The 23,377-nt window shown below is 47.1% G+C and overlaps 1 protein-coding gene across 5 annotated transcripts in view; it reads left to right on the top strand.

Moving 5' to 3' along the window:
• The first annotated feature begins 545 nt into the window (after positions 1-545).
• GPR161 (G protein-coupled receptor 161) overlaps positions 546-23,377 on the top strand; it is a 41,871-nt gene continuing 19,039 nt past the window's right edge. The window contains exons 1-2 of one of the 5 annotated variants that reach the window (XM_084790210.1): positions 546-721; positions 1,252-1,535. The gene's annotated coding sequence lies outside the window, so the exon portion shown is untranslated. Of the gene's footprint in view, positions 722-813; positions 1,536-19,012; positions 19,035-23,377 lie in introns of those variants that run through there. The other 4 variants (XM_084790211.1, XM_084790212.1, XM_084790209.1 and 1 more) reach the window with 4 other exon arrangements.

Below are 23,377 nucleotides of genomic sequence, written 5' to 3'. Positions count from 1 at the left end.
ACCCAAGCAGATAGATTTCAGAGGGATTTGAATACTACTCTAAGCACAGTGTCAGTATTTTATTTAATCTTGCTGGAATTTAACAACCGACTTTATTACTTCGTATCTGATTATTATGCTGACATATTTGCTCTTCTCTTATTATTTTTTTCTTAGTAGTTGTACTGTTGGCTTCCGTTTTTCTTCTCCTTATTTAGATGGCTGCATAGAAGCACAGGGGGTTGGAGAGGGGTATGAAATACGTGAGATGAGGAAGAAAGTTAAGAAAGAATGAGACACCTTCATGTCTTCTGAGCAAGCAGGCCCTGGTCTTTACTCTGTTTTTTTTCTCCCCGTTTGTAAAGGTCTGTTTACATCCACTTTCCATTCCAACCTGCGTTCATTCCTTAAAAGTCTGGCTTCGGGGTTATTTACTGTGATATTTCCAGGGCCCAGGACCGAGTCTGGCACTAGACGGATGCCCTCAGTGGCTGGGTGGATGAACGAAAGGTGAGTGAGGAAAGGATGCCCAGAGTCCAACTGGAGAAGGGAGGAGGAAAACGGGGAGAGAAGAATCCGAAAGTACTTGAGGGATGGAGAAAGAAATGGAAACGGATGTCCCAGAGGCTGGAACGGGCAGAGAGGAGGCCTGAGTAGAGACCACAAAAGATTTCCAGTGGGAAAGTGGGATAACCCAGACGGCGAGGGAGAGACAAAGAGCAGCCAGCTGAGGCTGCTGGAGGTTCATCGTGGGAAGAAATGGGAAAGAAGTGGCGGGGCGGGGAGGAAGGGGCGTGAGGGAGGAGAGCGGGGCGGGGCGCGGGACACCGGGGCTCCGGGGCTCGGGGCGCCAGCCCGGGTGGCGACAGAGGCGGGCGAGCAGCGGGAGGCGGAGCGCGAGCGCCGCAAAGTTACTCGGCCTTGCTCTGGGCCCGGGGCCGCGTGCTGCGGGCGGGAGGAGCGAAGAGGGGCTCCGCGGTTGAAACCCGAAACCTCGCGTCCCGGGCGCGGCACACAGGGAGGAAGCGGCGGGGAGGCGGCCGGGCCCTGAGCAGCCCCGGCGCTTCGGTGAGCACCGAGCTGGGGGGCGCAGGCCGGGGCGGGACGGGTTGCCCGGGGATGCGGCGGCACTGAAAGCATTGTGCTGGGCGCCGGCCCGGCTCCATCTGCAGCCCTCCCCTGAAGCCCCCCCTGCTCCTTCGGCACTCCGCTTCTCCCGGTGCCACTCTCCTAAGTCCGTGGCTCATTCCCGGCTGTACCGCCTTGCTTTAGGGGGAGCTTGCGCGTTTGCATCTGGCTTTGGAGCTCTTTGTGGGAAGAGCCTTAGGGGTGCGCCCCTTCAGTCGGCCAGACGCTTTTCAGAAGCCCACCTGATTCTGCTGGGTACAGCTCGCTCTTTTCCCCCCCGGATCCACTCTTCACATCCCCAGGGAAGAGAGAGCATCAGTTCGTACCCCGGACTCAGCCGAGGTGGGCCGCGCCCCCTGCGGCCGGCTCAGGAATGGGGGTGTGGGGAGCAGCGGCCACGACCCTCGGCTGGAATCCGTGAGGACCAGGTGAGTAGCATCTCCTGGTCAAGACTCAGAGTGTCCTGTGCCTAGCCGGGGTGGGAGGCGCACCCACAAGTCGCCCCTTGCCACGGGGATGCGTGCCCCTGCCACTCAGATTCGGTTGGTTTGGCTGTTAGGGGGAAACACTTTACCAACTGGGCCAAGGAGCTTAAGCCCGGGAGCATCCTGTGGACAAAGGCATGTGGCATGAGAACGTCTGTTGGGATGGCCCGTAGCACTTCAGAGCAGTCAGCTTCCCTTGCAGCCGGGCGTTGGCATCTCTGGGTAGCACAATTCTGAGACTCTGCCTCGTTATCGTATCTCTCATCCCTTTTGCAAAGTGTTTCCAAGAGCGACCATTAGTTCTCTCTGCTAGGTAGGGGGGAAGGCTACAGTTTGAGAGGGAAAGGACCTGGGTTCTGTGATGTGCCCAGTGGGGAAAACACTGACAGGTCAGACTGTCTTAGGTGCTGGAAGCTGCTGGAGCCTCAGAATCCCATCTCTCGGGTAGAGCAAGCCCGGGTTGCAGCCTGGCCTCTCGGAGCAGGAGCAGTGGCTTTGCCAAATGGACGTTGTTTGCCTGTATAATGCATTTTTACTTTAGCCACCTTTAAAGCAGGTGAAAATAGGCGTTTCCCAGCCCCTCCAGGGAGAATAGGGAGGGGGTGGGGCATCGGCTTCTGTGGCCAGGTTCTCAACCCGGCTTCTTGCAGAGCTCAACTTCCTGCCCTGGCCTACACCCACCTTATTTTATACTTTTAAGGTGCAGACAGCTGCTTTCATACTCCCCTTTTAAATCAATTAATCAAATTAACCAAATTAAATAAATTGATAGGTGAGGAAACTGAAAAATCAGGAAAGTGAAACACTGCCCTATTTTTGTTTGTTTGCTTGCTTGCTTATTTCTTTTGTTTTGTTTGAGACGGGGTCTCTGTGGTGTCCTGGCTGTCCTGGAACTCACTACGTAGATGGGGCGGGGGGGGGGGGCACTTAATTAGGGTCTTTTGACTTAGCAATGCTTTGCACGTGGGAGGTGGGGTGGTCCTTTGACTGGAGACTTGTGCTGCAGACCCAATGAGATGGCGGTGAGCATAGAGAACTTCTTAGAGAGAAACCTGCTTGGTATTTTGGGACTAACGTCAAGACCTTGGGTCTCCAAATCTCTGTGCACTGAGAGTCCTCTGACAAGGAATATGGTGTGGTCAGAAGGTGTGTGCTCTGAACTTCGTCTTTCATACGTGTCATCAGATCCAGGTGTAGTCCTACGGCACACACTCGGTGACATGGGCTGGATAGGGCCGTGTGCAGAGTGAAATCCCATGAGGTGGCAGCTAGCTGTGGACACTATCACAAGGCCCCAACACATTATTGTCTGGTGTGAGCTTTGTAGGAACTGCAAATTTTTGTGGGGCGAAAAATCCTTGTTCTGTTTTGTTCTTCGAGACAGAGTTTCCCTATGTAGCCTTGGCTGTCTTGGACTCATTTTGTAGACCAGGCGGGCCTCGAACTCACAGAAAACTGCCTGCCTCTGCCTCCCCCAAGCACTTGGATTATATGTGTGCACCACTTTGCCCAGCTCTTAAAAATACATTTTAAAAAAGGCTCTTAATTAAAAACTCATTTTTGTTAAATGTGCAGAGAACTGAGTGATGTGCCCAATTGACTTGTTGTCTGCCATTGTACAGTCTAGGTTAGACCTTTTGAGACAGACTATCTGACATGTTGTAAAGCATGACTTGAGGAGAGAATTGTAAAAACCAAAACTCTTAACAAGGTGAAGGTTTGCTGTCAGCGTGCTTTGCCATTTGGAAGAAGGAGCGACTTCATGACTCAACACACCATTCTTTCAACTTTTGCTGTCCTTCCCAATGATCCTTATCCTGTCCCAAGAGAGAATTCTTTCTACTAGTTTTCGGCCTGCTTCTGGGGTCCTTTTCTGTGCCTGGCAGTGGAGAGGGTAGCAGTCATGGCAGATATGCAGGGAATGCTGGGAGCATGAAGGAAGGAGTTTTCAGTGTGTTAAGGGTGAATCCTGATGAGGTGTGCTGCATTTTTGGATTGGGTTGGGTTTGTCTTATCTTGGAGTCCTGGGTGAGTGACTGGGCATAATCTGCTCTGGGGTACATAATGATAGAACTTCTCTGGTATATAGTAAGTTCTTATTTTTTTATTAGTTTATTTTGGTTTTTTGAGACAGGGTTTCTCTGTGTAGCCTTTGCTTTCCTGGACTTGCTTTGTAGACCAGGCTGGCCTCGAACTCACAGAGATCCACCTGTCTCTGCCTCCTGAATGCTGGGATTAAAGGCATGAGCCACTAGGCCCAACTATAGTGAGATTTTAAAGACAAAGGTTATTAGGAAAGATGTTTAATGTAGGAATATGTAAAAATAGAATTAAAGTTCTTTTAAATAAATAATTTATTTTATGTACATTGGTGTGGGGGTGTCAGATCCCTTGGAACTGGAATTACAGACAGTTATGAGCTGCCATGTGGGTGCTGGGAATTGAACCTGGGTCCCTTGGAAGAGTAGGTAGTACTCTTAACCACTGAGCTATCTCTCTAGCCCCCAAAATTAAAGTTCTTTTCACATCTCCTTGACTCTCTTTCTTCACCTTTAAGGTTACCACAATAAATGTATTTTCTTCCAGGTCTCTATTCTCGGTGTGTGTGTAGGTGTGGTGTGTGTGTGTGTGTGTGTGTGTGTGTTGTATGTGTGTGTGTGCATGTGTGATGTGTGCATTTGTGGTGTGTGTGTATGTGGTGTGTGTGTGTGTTGTATGTGTGTGTGCATGTATGATGTGTGCATTTGTGGTATGTGTTTATGTGGTGTGTGTGTGTGTACGTGTGTATGTGTGTGTACCCCTGTGTGGTATATGTGTGTGTGTATGTGGTGTGTGTGTCTGTGTGTGTCTGAGTGCATATATGCATGTGGAAGCCAGAGGTTGATAACCTTCCTCCCTGGCTCTCCACCTGACTATTTCCATTTTGACAATACATATAATAATTTTGACCATGCTCGCCCTCTTTACCTTCTTTTTCCCCCTCCCTCTCTAACTGAATGAACCCCTTCTTCCTCAACTAGCCCCTGTCTACTTTCACGTCATTTTTGGACACTTGATTAGGGTTGTCTGATGTATGTGTGGGGGTGTTATTTACTGGAGCATGGGCAGCTTATGTCCTGAAGAAAGCGTTCTCCTTACCCAGTTTTTCTCACTCCCAGAGTCAGAGTTAAAGATGTGGGAATGACATTCTTACATCAGGGCTGGGGATTTGAACTCAGGTCCTCAGGTTTCCAAGGCAAGTACTCTACTGAGGGAGCAATCTCTCCAGCCCCTCCCTCTAGGTCTTTCTCAGTGCTTCTGTATTACTGTGCCTGGAAATAGAGGTGATGTATAATATATGATTTTCTTATATCATAGTATAAGACATCATAAAATAATAGCATCTATATTTCTAACTTTAGAACCAACCCAAATATGTTGAATATACTTTTGAAAAATATTAATACATAAATGGGGACATACATAATTTCATAACTTACTATTTTGATTTAAGAATATGGCATACAAGTCATTCAATCTCAGTATAGGTATAATTCACTTCTTTTGTTTGTTTGTTTGTTTGTTTGTTTGTTTGTTTTGGACACGTGATCTCATTGCAGAGTCTTTGCTACCCTTAAATTCACAGAGATCCACCTGTCTGTTTTCAAGTGCTGGGATTAAAACTGTGCATCACCACCCCCTGCACCTTTGTTCCTTTAAATAGCTATATAGTACTTGATAGTATACTTACTATTATTTATTCAAACCTCCTCACTGATGGACTTTTAGCTTGTCCCCACTTAATCTAGCTGTCTATCATTATGGCACATTAGAATATTTCTGAATACAAATTATTTCTAGAAGTAGAATTTGTGGGTCAGAGAATGTGCACATTTTAAGCAGTTGTATTGGTTTGTTTGTTTGTTTGTTTGTTTCTCTTTTCCAGACAAGGTCTCACTCTGTAGCTCTGCCTATCCCAGAACTCATTAAGTAGACCAGGTTGGCCTCCAACTCCCAGAGATCCTAAATGCCCATATTAAAGGCATGCACCACCACACCCAGCTTACAGAGTTATTTAAAGGGTTCTCTTCTGTCTATTGAAGTCTGAAAGACTGTTGAAAAGGATATCTAATTAACTTACTTATGTAAGATTACTTGTTTAGGGTTAGGTCATGTAGTTTAGAAAAAAAAACCCCACAACATTTAAAATTATAGAAGTTATATAAAGTAACAGCTCCACCCCACTCCTGTTCTCTAGGCCTGTATTTTCTTTTTGACATATAGCCAATTTTGCCAGTTTTTTGTCTACTCGCTCAGAGTTAGTCCACACACCCACAGGTGGAACACTATGTATCATTTCTTCTTTTATTTTCTCCTTTCAAAACGAATACTGTAGCACAATTTATACCCACTTCTGCATCTGACATTTTAAGTTTATCCTGAATCTTAGAGAACAACCTTGGTTATGTGCATTTTAAATGCTAATAGATTCTTCTACATTAACTTTTAACATTTAAGAAATCAACTTGTATTTCCTCTAATTTCTCTCTCAACTCCTTTGCCCTTCTCCTCATACACAAACTATCATCTCATCAATGAAAGAAGCTCTACCTAGTCTCTTGACTTTAATCCACTTGCTGTTAACACATCAAGTATCTGCCCTCTCTTTGTTGTGTGCAGGTTGTGTAGGGATATTTAACCTCTGAGGTTAGGCGTTTGTCGTTTTTCTTGGTGGCTTCCTGTTTCTGTTTTGCTTATGGGAAGTCCTTACCGATTTCAGGGTCAAGCTTTCCTAAATTTTGTTTCTTTTGTTATTTATTTATTATTTATTTATTTATCAATGTAAATGGGTTCCAGAAGTGGGGGTGATTAAGAGATGATGGCCTGGTGGTTAAGAGCACACGCTGCTCTTGCAGAGGCCTGGAGTTCAGTTCCCAGCACTCATGTCTGTAGCTTCCAACTGTCTGTAACTCCAGCTCCGGGGGGGGGGGGGTGGCCTCCCTAGGACTCTGCATTTATATTCATGTGAATGTGCACACACACAGACACATACACACGTATATATTAATTCCATGCACTTACCTAGCATTCTGGAAGCACACAGAACTACTGCTTTTATTCTTGTCAGTTTCCCTCTCTTTTGTGATCTCTGTGATTGGGGTTGCCCATGAGTCTGTTTAGCCAATCTGTATTTTCTTTGTCTTTTAAAGGGGTATTTCCCGCTATGTCTTAAGGGTGTGCTTTTCCTGGGCATCTGGAATAGGAGCAAGGGTGGGGTGGGCAGTATGGACCATGTCTAGGTGCAGAGCTGGAAAAACGGCTGTGTCCGAGTCGCTGGGAGAGGCTTGGGAGAGCAGACGTGGAAAGCATTTGCCATGTGACTAAAGTCTGCAGGTGTGGGACTCACACAGCGTGGCCGGGCCTGTGTGGGGAGCCATCAGTCTGGCAGAGTGGGGAGGACAGATTGGAGTGGGAGCGAGACCAGAGATAAGATGAGATAGAAATGCCTAACAGTAATCTAAGCGGGACACGTGGTACCCTGAGATGGGTAATGACAGTAAGGATGAAGTTTTAAGCTAGACTTTAGTGATGCATGGAATGTCTGCCATAGGGAATGGAGCAGACCAACATTTATCAACACACACACACACCACATACACACACTACACACACACATACCACATACACACACTACACACACACCACACACACACCATATACACACACCACACACACACCACACACACACACCACACACACACACATGTGTGTGCGTGCATGCATGCCCACCGCACACACCACATACACACATACCACATACACCACATACACACACCACACACATACATACACACATGCACCACACACATACTACACACACCACACACTCACACATCACACACACATGCACACACACACACTGCACACACACTATACACACCATACACACACTGCACACACACACTATACACACCATACATACACACACCACATACACTCACACATCACACACACATGCATACACACATACTGCGCACACACACTATATACACCATACACACACTGCACACACACTATTCATACCATATACACACACACCACACACACACACACACACACACACACACACACACACTTATTTTGCCCTGTGTGTAAATCCAAAGCTTGGACATGATCATTAATTGATTCAGGATCACACTGCCAAAGTGTCAGTCAGAGCTGTAGTACTATCAGGATTATTTGGCAAGAACAGTTGAAGATGACCTAGTTTTCTGGTTTTGACTTTAACATTTAAAAAAAATTATGCATGTGTATGTATGCTTGCATGCATGTATGTGCAACACACATATATCCAAATGCCCTTAGAGACCAGAAGACAGCATCAGATCCCCGGGAACTGGACTCATGTGAGGTTGCGATCTGCCTGGTGTGAGTCTGGGAACAGAATCCAGATCTACCGCAAAAGCATCAGGTGATCTTAACTGTGGAGTTGGAGTTCTCTCTCCAGCTCATCCTACTTTAAAAGACAAGGTCTCTAGCCCAGGATGGCCTTGAACTCCCTGTGTAACACAGAATGGCTTCGAACCTTCTGTCTTCGGTTCCCTGGTGCTGGGATTGTAGGTGTGTGCTAGCACCAATGCATTACTTAGTGCTGGGGCTAGAGCCCGGGCGTGTGCTAGGCAAGCACTCTATTAGCAGGTGCATCTCTAGTCTCTAGGTTTCTCTCCTGAGAGACGCGACGAGTAGTGTTCTACACAGTGTAGAAACACATGAAGACTTGTCTGTTGGGGCGGTGGGAGCGGAGACAGTAAATTCTGGGTTTTGTATATGTTCTGTCTCAGGTGCTTGGATGTGGTGTGTCGGGGGAGACATCTAAGGGTGGGCGGTTTTGAGTCTGGTTTCTAGGGTGTAGGCTGAGAGTTAACCAGCAAAGGTTAAGTGGTAGAGAGGGAGAGCATATGGAGAGATAAGTTATCAAAAGGACCCTTGGGTCTAGAGAGGTGGCTAGGAGCTTAGGATCATTTGCTGTTCTTCCAGAGGATCCCAGTTTGGTTCACAGCACCCTCAAGAGTAGTCATAGACCAGTAATCCCCACGCCTTTCGCGCGTGCGCTGGCTTCCTGCTGATCTCTGCCTCTTGCACGTACTCCCTCCCATGACGTGACGCGCTCGGAGAGCATGCTTAGAGGTTTAGCCTCCAAAACCATGAGCTGAACAAGCCTTTCCTTATAAAGAATGCAGTTTGAGGCAGTTCTCTATAGCAAGATAAAACAGATGACTGTATGGGGCTTTATCTTTCTTCATTGCACTTACCACTACCTGGAACGGTTTTACATATTTATTATTTACTGCTTGTGTCCCATTCCCCCTGTGAGCTTTGTCATACCGTGTTTCCGCTGTGTCACAGCTGTAGAGAGGAGCTGAGCAGAGCGTGGGTCTTCTTCAGTACATATCTGTTGGGTAGCACAGTGAGGAGTGACGAGGAGAAAGCCGGCTGGAGGAGTGTTCAGAAAGATGCAGCAGTGTGGCTACCACGAAGAAGGAGAGAAGGGACATATCCTGTGTTCTTTAGGCGTCGTCTATCTTGTCTACGGCCCCCAGAGAAAATATACTCAGAAGGAATTTTCCTGTGAGCCATACAGAAATATATACTGCTAAGGTCAGGCTTGGTGGCACACACCTTTAATCCCAGCACTCAGTAGGAAGAGGCAGGCAGATCTCTGTTAGTTTTAGGCCAGCCTGGGCTACAGAGTCCGTTCTCGGCCAGCTAGGGCTATGCAGCAAGACCCTGTCTTGATAACAACAACGACAACAGCAGCAAGAACAACAATAACAATTCCAGGCCTGTAATCCCAGCACTCGGGGAGGCAGAGGCAGGCGGATCTCTGTGAGTCCAAGGCCAGCCTGATCTACAAGTGAGTATAAGAAAGCCTAGGCTACACAGAGAAACCCTGTCTTGAAAAAACAGAAACAGAACAACATTAATAATGATACTATTACATATATGAAATTCCCAAGGAATCAATACTGTATCAAGTTAAATATAATAATATTATCATATTAGCAGTATGGGTTTAATTAGTTTGCTTAGGTCTGTGAGGATAATCAGTAGAAAATATAATTGAGGGAAAAACTTCATGAACATGTAATCACTGTTTACCTTTAATAGAAGTAATTGCTTTGGCTTTATTGTGCGTAGTTCTCCCTTTTTACTACTTCCTTATGTCAATGTGCATGTGTATGTGCGTGTGTGTGTGTCTGTCTGTCTGTCTGTGTCTGTCTGTGTGTCTGTGTGTGTGTTTATGAAAGGGGTTGTTTTATCTTCCTTACTCTGTTATGTAAGCATATATAGTAAAAGACACAGCTCCCTTAGGACAGGGTTCTTCCATCCCAGCATAACTGGTATTTTTGACCAGCTGTTCTTTGTTGACGGGCTGATCTGCACATCCAGCATTCTTTCCCTAATTTGTCAGCAGCATCTCCCCTGGTGTAACCATGCAGAATGCCCCCTGGCAGTTCCAGGTGTCCCCTGCGGAGGGCGACACCTGTCGTAGGAGTAGCGGTTGAGGTGGACAGTTACCTGAGATATCCGTTAGGACTTCCCAGGGTTGTTTCCCAGCGTCCTGATTCCCTTTGCTAACATCACTTGAGGCTTTCTGCTTCCACAGGGGCCTTGAAGGGAAGGGCTTGTGAGATAGAGGGAGTAGGGGACATGGGCACGCAGAGTCACAGGTGCCTGGGACCCAGACTTCGCTGGGGCAAGTAAGTGAGTGGTTACCAACAACTAAGTCAGTTCACAAAGGGAGGAAGGACTCTTCCGCATTTAGTTTCAATCTTGGGGCCTTGAATCCCTAGTGGAGTCTGGGAAGTTTCCATTTTGCCTTCTCCTGCCTTCCATCCATTTTCGTCTAGCTAAGTGATCAGTTGGCTTTAATTACATTTGAAGTGGGAGGGATTAAATCTTCCATGCCTTAATTTATACAGGCATTGTAGAGTTTACCTTTGCTTGTGTTTCCTCCGACATTCCCCTTGGCAATCACACAACATGAGTTAATTCTTTCTTTTTCCTCGTTGAGATTAAAAGCCAAGGTTACGAGAGCCTAGACCTAGGCTTGGTGAGGATTTCAAAGTCCATGGTCCTCTACTGATTACCAGGTCTAAGTGGATCTCCGTGTGGGTTAGCCTTCTGTCACCCTGAGGAATACCTCAGATGAGCAGCTTAAGCCAGGAAAAGACCTATTGGCTCATGGCTTCTGAGGGTCCAATGTACTGTACGCTGACTCAACTGTTTCCAAGCCTGTCAGGAGGCAGAGCCTGATGATGGTGAGGACGCCATGAGCGTAGCTGTGTATCCCTTGAGTCCTGGGAAGCAGGAAGAGGAACTGGAGACTTTGAAAGACATGCCTCCCAGGGATGTACTTCTGCTAATCGGGCGCCCTCTCCCCACACTTTCCACAACTTTGCAACAGCCCATTAAATTTTGAGTTCACCAATGAATTTACACACGGATCAGGTCATTGTCTTTATGTGGGACCCAGCCACTTCCTTAAGTTACACATCTCAACCTTACTTTGGGAGCCACATTTTCAACATGTGAGCCAGTTAGGGAGATACTTTGTATCCAATGCATCAGAGAGAGTGTGTGGGAGAATATAGAATATTTATCTTCTCAAAAGCAACTGGGAGACAACAACAACAACAACAACAACAAAGACCTTGCACTATGTAAAGGCCCATGTGTCTGAAAAGATAATTAAAATGGAACAGGAAAACTGTCAATCACAAGGAATGGTGATGGTAACAACCATGGTAGGAGCAGAATGTTCCAGAAAGGGTTCTTCAGAGTATTGGACAGGCCTTGAGCTACATGCTAGTCAAACAAGAGGTAGTAAGTGGTGCTAAGGAGGCTCATAGCCTGGGGCAGGGGAGTGGCTTTCCCAGCCCACTTGAGTCTTCTCTTGTCCTTTTATTCTCTCCTCAGCTGGAGGGCAGCCGAGGAACAGAAAGCTACTGTGAATTAATTACCATGTAAAAATGCGTTTGAATTTTCTTGACCACAAAAACATTTATTGTAAGGTCAGATAGTGCTTGGGGTACACATGGTTGGGAGGACCCCGCTCAGTGACTAACATCCAGAGAATTGAGGTAGAGTTTGCATAAAATGAAGAAAAGGGAAAGGAACTGGAAGATGGCTCAGTGGTTAAGAGCACTGGCTGCTCTTCCAGAGGGCATGGGTTCAATTTGTCAGCGCCTACATGGTGGCTCACAACTGTCTGCAGCTCCAGTTCCAGGGAATCTAATGCCCTTGTCTGGAGTACTCTGGCTTTAGGCACACACATGGTGCACAGACATACATGCAGACAGAAACACCCGTACATATAAGATAAAGTAAAACCTATGGAAAAAGAGGATGAATTTTCATGGATTTTGCTGAAAGGCTTACTAGAAAGAGTTAACAGGCTATTAACATCTTACCAGTTTCAGCTGTCTAGACTGAAGCTTTCCAGGGGGTGAACTGGTCTTGGGTGCAGCTTTGGGGAATTGCTACTGGTGATGCATTCCTCCATGGTTACGAAGCACCTGCTCTTGCCAGCTGTGGGATTGCCCTGTAGCAACCACGCAGCAGTTCACCTTCCTCGGCCTCTTTCTCCCCACCCATGACCTGTGCATCAAGATGGACTGCTTTTCTCAGCAAGGAAACTTTTCTACAGGGACCTACCTGAGAAAGGTATCTAGCTCACTAGGGGACTTGGCTTTTTGCATTGCGTGGGACTTCTAGCCACAGACTAAAAAAAAAAAAAAAAAAAAAAAAGACTTTTACACACTGGGCTTGAGCTTCCTTAGGAGAAAGGGAAAAGAATGGAAACCCTTGCGAAATCCGTTCCTTTAATTAGTGAATGAAGGTCAGAGGTCAGTCCTCAGTCACGTCCCATCTTTTACATTGTACTTTATTGTGTGTGGATTATTTTTTCTACCGGGCCAGTCAGGGGAATCAAACTCAGGTTGTCAGCCTTGGTGGCCAGGACCTTTCTCTGCTGGATTAGCTCATAGGCCCTCGATCTTACGTTGTTTTTGTTTGTTTGTTTGTTTTGTTTTGTTTTTTAATTTTTTTTTAATTTTTTAAAATTTTTATTTTTTATTTTTTTCCGATCTTACGTTTTGAGACAATCTCTCTCCCCGATCCTATTACTTACTAATTGGCTACACTATCTGGCCAGTGAGTTCAGGGGACTTTTTTTCCCTGTTTCCATCCACCCTGTGCTGTGGTTACAGAGCGGCGCCTTTACATCAGTTTTGAAAATATGGATTCTAGAGATTAAACTCCAGTCCTCATGTTTGCCCTGTTGAGTGCTCGCTGACTGAGCCGTGTGCCTCAGGCAAGACACTCATAGCCGGGGGGCAAAGTGATGAGCCAGTAAGAGGTGGTTGGACATTCCAGATGTGGAGCCAGGTTCCTGAGTGGTATTTGGAGTATGAGAGAATGTGAAGAAGCAGAGGTGACTCCAAGGTGGGGCTCTGAGCACCTGGAAGATGGAGGTGCCATGCGTGAGATGGTGAAAACATGGAGGTGCCATGCGTGAGATGGTGAAAACATGGGGTGCCATGCGTGAGATGGTGAAAACATGGGGGGGCCATGTGTGAGATGGTGAAAACATGGGGGGGCCATGCGTGAGATGGTGAAAACATGGGGGTGCCATGCGTGAGATGGTGAAAACATGGGGTGCCATGTGTGAGATGGTGAAAATATGGGGGTGCCATGCATGAGATAGTGAAAACATGGGGGTGCCATGCGTGAGGTGGTAAAAACATGGGGGTGCCATGTGTGAGATGGTGAAAACATGGGGGTGCCATGCATGAGATGGTGAAAACATGGGGGTGCCATGCATGAGATAGTGAAAACATGGGATGTCATGCATGAGATAGTGAAAACATGGGGGTGCCATGCGTGAGGTGGTGAAAACATGGGGGTGCCATGTGTGAGATGGTGAAAACATGGGGGTGCCATGTGTGAGATAGTGAAGAACATGGGGGGCCATGCATGAGATAGTGAAAACATGGGGGTGCTATGTGTGAGATGGTGAAAACATGGGGGTGCCATGCATGAGATAGTGAAAACATGGGATGTCATGCATGAGATGGTGAAAACATGGGGGTGCCATGTGTGAGATAGTGAAGAACATGGGGGTACCATGTGTGAGATGGTGAAAACATGGGGGTGCCATGCATGATTAGTGAAGAACATGGCAATCATGGGTGCTTTGGGACATGTTAGGCTTTCAGCATCTGTGGCAGGAGGATGGAGGTGTTGAGTGGCCAGCTGGATGCAGGAGTCCGCAGCTCATGGGGGTGTCATTGGTGTCTCTGCATCCACGCTAGGGCTTCTGACTTGCTCTTCATCCGGGTGCCCGCTGACTCATCAGGGCCATTTCTGGCCACAGCATCAGGTAGACTCGGAACGCCTTGGACAACTCTGCCCTGGTCTGACCTAGTTTTGTCCATGGGCTTTGCTGGGATTCCTGTTCTGGGGGCATGGGCAGAGCCTCATGTGAAAGGTAGGGCATCTTGTCCTTCCTCTTAGAGGAACGCATGGTACAGGCTGGAGTTTCCAGTGGGAGAAGGATGCTTGCCTGGTGGGCAACTGGGAGTGGCGCTCTAGCAAAGAATTTCTCTGCCATCTGGTGGCTAAAGCCTCCCGTTTCCCTGAATGAGTTCCTCCAGAGTTTCTGGAATTGTCGTCTTTACACCCTCCCCTGCTGCTTGTGGGTCCAGAGGAGGCTGACACGGGCATTCCCGGCCCTCTGGTGACTATGCTGACTGGTAAACTTGGTCCATCTGAAGGCAGCTGTGGCTGTTGCTAGCCAGACCTGGGAGAGGGGCCAGTTGTCCTGTAAAAAAACTCCACTAACGATTTGCTCCCGAGAGTCCAGCTTTGCCTGGGAATGACTGTTTCTCAGACTCCCCAAGACACAACAGGGACAACAGATTTTCAACCCAACGTTAAGTTTTGCTTTACCTTGTCACTTATCCCAGCCTCCGAGGTTCAGGGCGCTTCATGATTTCAATCAGAGACTCAGCCGCAAAATCAGATCCCTGGATCTGGAATTACAGGGCAGGGAGTGGGATGGGGGGGGGGGGCTTGCTTGTTCTCTTCTCTTCTCTTCTCTTCTCTTCTCTTCTCTTCTCTCTCTCTCTCTCTCTCTCTCTCTCTCTCTCTCTCTCTCTCTCTCTCTCTCTCTCTCATTGTACCTATGCCTTTGGTAACCTGTCCACGAAATCACTGTCAAATCCAATGTCACGAATTGGTGAATTTTCTGTATCTCAGCTTCATCTGACACAGATGTTGAGAACCAAACTTGGGGTTCTGTAACTCAACCCCCCTTGACTCTGAGCTACCAAGACACTTCCAGCCCCAAGTTCCCCTTGTTTATTTATGAGTTTCCTCATTCTGGGAGACAGCAAAGTAAGGTGAAGATGGACACATTCTTAAAGAAATTCTTATTGTGGTGAACTACACAGATACACGTGGCATAAAAGTAACTGTCTTGATCGTTCCTAAGTGTACTGTAGAGTCCTGTGGTAGTAACTACATTCATAATGTTGGGCAACCGTTATCGTCACCCACTGTAGAACTTAGCATCTTGCAAAGGTGAAACCTGTACCCGCTGAACGATAATCAATGCCCTCCCCCCATCTTCCCGGATACCGGCAACTACCACTCTGCATGCTGTCTTCATGATTTCTTTTGGGGACAAAGTCGTCCCTGTGTAGCCCAGGCTGTCCTTGAACGTTCGATCTCCTGCTGCATCACCGTAGCAGATTACCTTCACGATTCTGATTCCTCTGCGTTACCTCATGTAAGTGGAAACACAAAATAACCGACTCCTGTGACTAGCCTGCCTCCCTATAGTGTCCTCAGCTTCCCCTGTGTTGCAGCATATGCTAGAACGTTCTTTCTCGTTTTAAGCCTGAATAAACCATTGTAACACACAATATTTTACTTACCTATTAACACGTTGGTGGGCCTTTAGGCCACTTCTGTGTCTTAGCTGTTGTGAATGAGGCTGTTTTGATCACGAGTGAATGCACAGTCACCTTTCATGCCGAGTCACTTTTCATGGCCTGCATAGGGAGCTCAGAAGGCAACCTTGTGGGGTCGCTTTTCTCCTTCCATTTTTATGTGGGTTCCAGGAATAGAAGTCAGATTTCAGACTTGGGGCTCAAGTGTCTTTACCTGTGGAGCCATCTTCCAGGTCTTGCTTTCAGTCCTTTTGCACAGCAGTGGGATTGCTGGATTGTACAGTGATTCTCTGCATTAAGGTTTTCAGGACCTGTTTTCCACAATGGTGCTACCATTTCACACCTCTCACCAGCAGTCTGCAAGGCATGTTTTACAAAATTTATTGTTGTATTATTATTATTATTTGGAGATAGCATTTTATTATGTAACCCTAGATTGTCTGGAACTGACGATATAGACCCGTCTGGCTTTGAATTTGTAGTGATCCCCTGGCCTCTGACTCCCCAGAGCTAGGATTAGCACACTCAGAGAGATATAGTTTTTCTCATCATATCATCAGCGACACTTATTTTCTCCATTTCTGTTTGTTAATGAGCGGAAGGACCTCTTTGTGCTGCTACTGGTGATAGTCAGCATGCGTTTGTGGCTGCTTGCTTTCTTGCATGAAGAAACACTATGCAAGCTTCCTGCCTGTTTTCCAGTTAGAGCACCAGAGACCGGCTCCCTCTCCCTCGCTGCGCCTGTGCCTTTGGTATCCTGTCCATGAAACCATTGTCGAATCCAGTGTCAGGAATTCTTGTATTTTTTTATATTATCCCAAGCCCCCAATCCTCTCCTGTTTATTCGTTTGTTTCTTCTCTTTCAATGATGTTATTTGCAAATAGATTTATTAAAGATGATTAACTCTTGATTCATTCATTCCCCAAACAGGGAGAATATTCCAAGTAGGCAATAAGCATAAACATAAGTAGACTGAAAGCAGAGAGTTTGTAGCTCAGCTGCTGGAGCTGGGTGAGGGGGTCTGTGCGGCAGTGGATGCGTGGGTCAGATGTACGAAATGAAAGGGGGTTGGACCACGTAGAGTCTCATGTGTTACGGTGAGTGGGTGGGTTGAAGAGTTGACAGCCACAAAACGAGGTTTAGAGCTAAGCTCACTTACCTTGAATTTAACCTCTCTCAGTCCATTTCCTATTTTCTTTAGTGTGTACTTACATGGGCCCAGGCACTATTTTAGGAACCGTATAAGTATTGACTGATTGACAAGCTCTAGAACAGGCAACTCCTTTTATTTCTATTTTACGGATGGAAATTGATGTCCTGCGAGGTTAAGGAAGCAGCCAAGAGCCTGGGTCTGGACAGACAGTGGACAGGCATGTGTCTTATGCTTTTCTGGACAGGGTCGGAGTGGCAGAGGGGAGCAAAGGCGCCTAAGCCACAGACTTCCAGCTACAGTTTTGAAAGAGGCCACAAAGCGGTTGACAGTGCTTCTGCCTAGCAAACTAAGAATTCAGAAAGAGACCATAAGGTCATGTGGGTTCCCATGCTTGCTTCTTTTTCTTCCCTTGATGTATTTTCCCAAACAGAGCAGAGCACAGACCTAATTCACACATCAAGAGGCTCTGGGCAAGCACATGACTAGCTTTGTGGGGCGCAGTAGGGGAGCAAAGCAAAGCTCTCTGAACACTTTAGACAACCCTAGAAAGGCCAGTGGGGGGTGTCCAGTGACCCCATGTTACTGAGGCCATTTTCCTGTCCCTGCCATCTTTAGATTTACTTTCATGTGACTGTCGCAGCGTGATGAAGGGAGACTGGGGAGAGCGCTCTTTATACACACAGATGTGAAGGCCAGGGACCCTGGGATGCCTCTCTGGCTCCTGTCAAGCTGTGTGGCCTTGTTTGTGGGTGGGATTGGAGCCAGGGTTCACACCACTCCTTTCTGTTATCTGAAGTACAAACAAGGTGGTTGTTAGAACCTTCTCCCCGACTCCACCCACCCCCGGCTATTGCGACTGATGTACATAAGGTGCTTTGAGGTGCACAGATGATGGGGCCCCTGGGAGAATGATCAAAATAGCACCGTGACCTTACTGGAGCTTGTTTGAAGTGATGCTTTGGAAATTTTCCTTGAGGTCGGGGGCGGGGCACGGGACATCTGAGCATCTCGTGTGTTTATCTGTTTGCATTTCATTTCCTTAAATGAAGGCATCTGTGGTCCGCCTAGCTTTTCAGGGTGGTCAGCACGTCCTGAAATGGGTTGTAGGATGTGTGGGGTGAAAACGAAGGGGAAGGTTCCGTCGGGAGAGGCTAGCTCTAGAGAGTCGAGGAGGAAGAGGAGGAAGAGGAGGAGGAGGAGGAGGAGGAGGAAATGAGGCACGATGTCACTCCGGGACCCTAGGGTTATCAAAAAACAACCTCTCTGCCAAAATGGCCTTATTTTCTTTACAGCTGAACTCCAGAGCAGAAAGCCCCAAATCTTGTCCTGTCTAGTGGTCCATTGTTAGAGAGGTATTAGGAGTTCCGCATCCATCCTGTTCACCACGCCCACCTATTGTTTGCAGGCTCTCTGTCTTAACATTGATGGTCCTATTTATAAGAGGTGTTATGGAAGCAAGGGCATGTTTTAGGGTTTCTGTTGCTGTGATAAAACACCATGACCACTTGGGGAAGTAACAGCCCATCACAGAGGGGAGTCAGGACAGAAACTCAAGCAGGGCAGGAACCTGAAGGAGGGAGCTGAAGCCAAGGCCACGGGAAAAGCACTGCTTACTGGCTTGCTCCTCGTAGCTTGCTCAGCCTGCTTTTGTGTATCATCCAGGACCACCTGGCCATAGTGGCATCACCTGCAAGGGGCTAGGCCCTCCCACTTCAGTCGTTAATCAAGAAAATGCCCCATAGGCTTTGCCACAGGCCAACCAGGTGAAGATATTTCCTCCGCTGAGGTTCCCTTCTGTGTGTCAAGTTGACGAAACACTCGCCAGCAATAGGAAGTTTTGTCCCATGGCACATGTGGCCTATGGTGTCGAGCCTCTGACCCTACAGATTCGCCACTCTGGAGGTGAATAGCTTTTCTACACTTCCGTGCAAGAGCAATTCATGAGTCCAAGAAGAGAAGCATGAGGGAGTTTCCAGAAGGCAGCTGAGGCAGCAGAGCCGTGTCTGAGGAGTTGGCGTAAACTTGGAAAAGAGGTAGCATCTTGACATGTTGAATGCAGATCACAATGTGTTGGGAAATTAGTCAGGACTGAGTTTCAAGTGACAGATACTTATGGAAATTAGCATAAGTCGGGGGCGGGGGCAGTCTGATTATGCGACTGAGAAAAACAAGATTTTAGAATCCCAGGCTCTCCTATGAGAGCATTGGTAGATGGGTTAACCTGCCTCTTGTCCCTTTCTCTCCCCAGCACACCACGCCACACACTCCCAGTCTCTCAGCTTTATTTCCTGGTAAGCCTTTTCTATGTCGGGTCAGAGGTGGCCAGCTGATGCAAAGCTATGCTATTCTTGTGTCAGACTATAGCCCCTTGGGTGACTAGTGCATCCTCTAATGCTTTCGGCCAAACCCCTGATCCTGGAGTTCTGTGACCATGCCTAGGCCACTGGCTGTGACCAGTGTCACCCTAGATCAAGGACTGACTTCTGGAGTTGGAGGTGATATTAGAATTGCCCCAACAAGAAAATAAAGGTCATTTCCAAAGTAGACTGAAGTTAAACTGTTGTGTCGAAGGCATGCTTGTGGCAGATGCTGTTTTAGGGGCTGGACACAGTCAAATTCCATCCTCACAGTTCCTCCATATGGAATTTAATAGTCATCACCACACGGGCATGGAAAGGGAAGTCGGTGGATTTACCTACAGTCTTGGAGCTACGGTGGAGAGACTAGATAAAACCTATGCCAGTTAGGCTGGTGTCAAAGTCGGTTTGCGGTCTCAGCTCCTAAGCCCTTGTCGACCTCACACCCCCAAGGCAGCCATGAAGGAAGGAGTAGGAAACACAGCACTTAGTCAGTGATAACCACAAGTCTTTTTGTTTTGTTCTGTCTTGTTTTTTTTTTTTTTTCAGAGACAGGGTTTCTCTGTGTGGCCTTGGCTGTCCTGGACTCACTTTGTAGACCAGGCTGGCCTCGAACTCACAGCGATCTGCCTGCCTCTGCCTGGGATTAAAGGTGTGTGCCACCACCGCCCGGCCAATAACCAGAATTCTAGGGAAGAATGTGAGGCAGTGTCACAACATAGCCAAGCTTACAGTCAGTCATGGATGAGAGAAGCTGCTACTGCAGTGATTCTGCCCTTGCAGCTCAAGCCCCGGAGTGATGGTTGGGTAGTCATCACACGCACTGTTCTGCACAATTCAACAGGCACCATCCCCGCGCTTCCCAGCACCGCCTTGCGTTTTAATAATAATAATAATAAATTAGTATTGATCGCTGTCTTGAATGACAAGGCTTGGCTTTGGATAACTTGAGACTGTAGCCAGTTGTCTAAGGATTGGATGGTTTACTGTCCTTGGAAATGGACGGCTAGACTCAAGGCGGTTCCCAAAGAGAGGTGGCTACCCTTAACTTTAAAGGTAAAGGTGTGTAGCTGCCAGCTTTAGCTCTTTCAGGGACATTAGCATCCCGTGGTGTTTCTGTCTATCCATGTGTCTGAGGAGCAGTGGGGTTGTTGGCTCAGAGCAATGTGCAAGTTCAGAAACACCTTTGTGCCTTGCAGCAGAGGGTGCCCAAGAGAGCAGAAATATGAGTCACTCTGGAATTTGCTTTTATTCAATGGGCCCTGGCTTGTCAGGCTCCTGGGTGAGCTGGCTGTCAGCCAGGAAGCCTGCAATGGCTGGGGCCTTCCAAATCTCCTCTCTGGTCCTTTAAAGATCCATGGGGCGGGACCTGTTGGGGCGTGCACCTGCCCACTGGGAGAGACTAATACTGTGGATTTTCCTGGGTGGGCACCTCCTTGGCTCACAGTTCTCTTTTCCCTCATGGAGAGGGTTGGACCAGGTGACCACAAGCACCCTTGTATGTTCTGCATTCCCTGGTGGGCCTGCTAACTGGACTAGTGGAGACTCCTCTGGTCTCATCTCCTGGGCTGGAAGCTTTGCATTCTGTTTTTGTTAACTTTCCTACAAAGTATTAAAGTCATCCACCAACAAAAGCATTCAGTTGCCCACTGTGTAGTGGGGTGGGGGTGGGGGTAGGGGTGTCAAGCTGACCAAGTGCTGGGAACACGTAACCAGGTCTCTGCCTGAGGACATATTCATTTGTCTGTCATGTTTTTCACTCCAGTCACATCTTTAAGGGCTTCCAAGTTCAATTAACCAGGAAGAAAAAAAATCTAAAGTGGTCTCACTTTGGAGCCCTAGCTAGCTTAGAACTTTCTATGTAGACCTGGCTAGCCTCAAACTCAGAGATCCTCCTGCCTCTGCCTGCCTCCCAAGTGCTGAGATTAAAGATATGCACTACTGTACTTGGTGAGAAATACATTTTTGGGATCTACTATGTAATATCATGATTATAGTTATAATAATGTATATTTCAGAACAGCTAAGAGTAGATTTTAAATATCCGCCTCAGGGAAGGAAAAGTATGTAAGGTGTTGAATATGTTAATTAGCCTTATTTATCTGTGCCATAGTAAATAGATATGTACCCCATGAAAACATAGAATTGTCAAGTTAAATGAAAAAGGAGCTCCTGTTTGGTGTGTTCATTTTTTTAAAAAAGCTTCTAATATTATAATATTTGTAGGTTTTAACATTTTTATGGTTTACTGTTTTTATTTGCTTTCCATCTATGTACTTTTTTTTTTTTTTTTGAAACAGGATCTCAAACTGAAAGCTCTGGCTGGTCTAGAACTCACTATTAAGACCAGGCTGGTCTTGAACTAACAGAGATCTGCCTGCCTCTGCCTCTCAAGTGCTATGTTTCAGCCGTGTACCACCGTGTCTGGTGCCAAGTCTGTTTTCCTTACCATCACGTTACAGCTACTGCAGGTGACTCAAGAATGATATGCTTACGTGAAGGCTTCATTCTGAGATGCCAACTAATAGTTTACTTAGAGGCAACAAAATCCAGAACCTGACAACTGAAGATGAAAATCAGAAAGTACCTTATAATGACCCACACCTGTGGCTGGCACACCCACAGTCCGTTTCAGTGACACAAAACTGGGGGAACTAAGACACTGCGTAACCAGATCAAGATTCAGAGTATTTTAGCATCTTGGAAATACGGGCTGACACGCACAAAGTAAACACAAAGTAACGTTTGTACTTAGCTTTAGAGACATTAATTCCATATGTTCAAGACTGGGGACACCTGCCATTACAGCATTATCTGTGCTATAAACTTTGCATGTTGCTTGACCACACACTTAGATTAGCCCAACAGGGTGATAGCATTGCTATGAGGTAATCTATTCTTAGGGTGAACACGGCAAGGACACTGGTCCTGATGCGGGAGAAAACTGATCCTTTGCACTTGACATTGGCTAGACCATGTACTTTAACAAAACGTTCATTTACAGATCAGGAGGGTTGTAGACTTCCCTGAGCCAGTGCAAAAGGGGGTCTGTCTGAAAGGCTGTAGACAGACGCCATGGTGACAAGTGATTGAGACCAGGAGGGTTTGGTGAGGAGAAGGAAGGCTGTCCAGGGGTGCGGGGCTGCTCTTACTTAGTACCACTTCAGGCAGCGTGGCTGAGGTCAGACTTCCTGCAGTGGGAGCTTGCCAGCTGGCTCTAGAGCTTGTGAAGACTAAGGCTGCTGCCTCACCTCCCGCCCTGTGGCGGAGGTGCCTGGACAGAGACTGCAGGTCCTCTAGGAGGGCTGAGGGCCATCTTGCTGCTGCGTGGGGTGAATTTTGTTGCCAGGGACCCTATCTGTCTTGCAAAAAGCTGTCTTCCCTTTCTTTCTGGTGTTTTTCTCTTCACAAACAAGGAGAGCAGGTGGGGAAAGTGATCTGTGGGATTTTTGTTGTTGTTGTTTGGCTGATTAATGTAGATAAAAAAGTTCTGGGGAAGCCGGGCTTGGTGGCGCACGCCTGTAATCCCAGCACTCAGGAGGCAGAGGCAGGCGGATCGCTGTGAGTTCGAGGCCAGCCGGGTCTACAAAGTGAGTCCAGGACAGCTAAGGCTAACACAAAGAGACCTTGTCTCGAAAAACCAAAAAAAAAAAAAACAAAAAAACAAAAAAGTTCTGGGGAAATATTAGTCTACATATTTTATGCTTAAAGTGTGTCAACCTTGAATTTTAGCCAAGATCCTGAGCCAGTTTCTTGAGAGCAGGGACCACGCCTAATAGACAGTGAAGTCTGTGTGGGCCAAGATGGCGCCTCCCTGTCTCCATCCAGCCCTACTCGCTTCCTTGCCTCCACCATGCCCAATGAGAGCAACCACCCTGATTTGGTATTAACTCTGACTGACTAACCCTGCTCAGGACCTCAGAATTGTTATTAGGATAGTCTTGTTTGGTCAAATTTAATGCATCCACAAGTCCACTGGGATGGGGTTAAAATGTGGGTTTTTGACTCTGTCACTGAAGGTGGCTGGCCTGAAGCCCTTGTGAGCTCCTTTAGGATGACAGTCTTGCCAGCTGACAATCCAGCCCTAGGAGCAAGGGTCCAGAGTCGCAGTTCTCAAGATGTCCCTCGGAGCATGCTTAAGACAAGCCACCTGTCCCTCTGCCCACCCTTTTAAAGTGCTCCTTTGAAGTGCAGATTTGGGCTGAGTATAACTCAGGGGGAGAGTGCTTGCCAAGTATATTGAGGATGCTGGATTTGATGCACAGTACTGTATTGGA

This window comes from Acomys minous (assembly GCF_964271855.1).
Source record: "Acomys minous genome assembly, chromosome: 1".
NCBI classification, from domain to species: domain Eukaryota; kingdom Metazoa; phylum Chordata; class Mammalia; order Rodentia; family Muridae; genus Acomys; species Acomys minous.
Note: the sequence above shows the minus strand (reverse complement) of the source record. Positions and strands in the feature narration are given on the sequence as shown.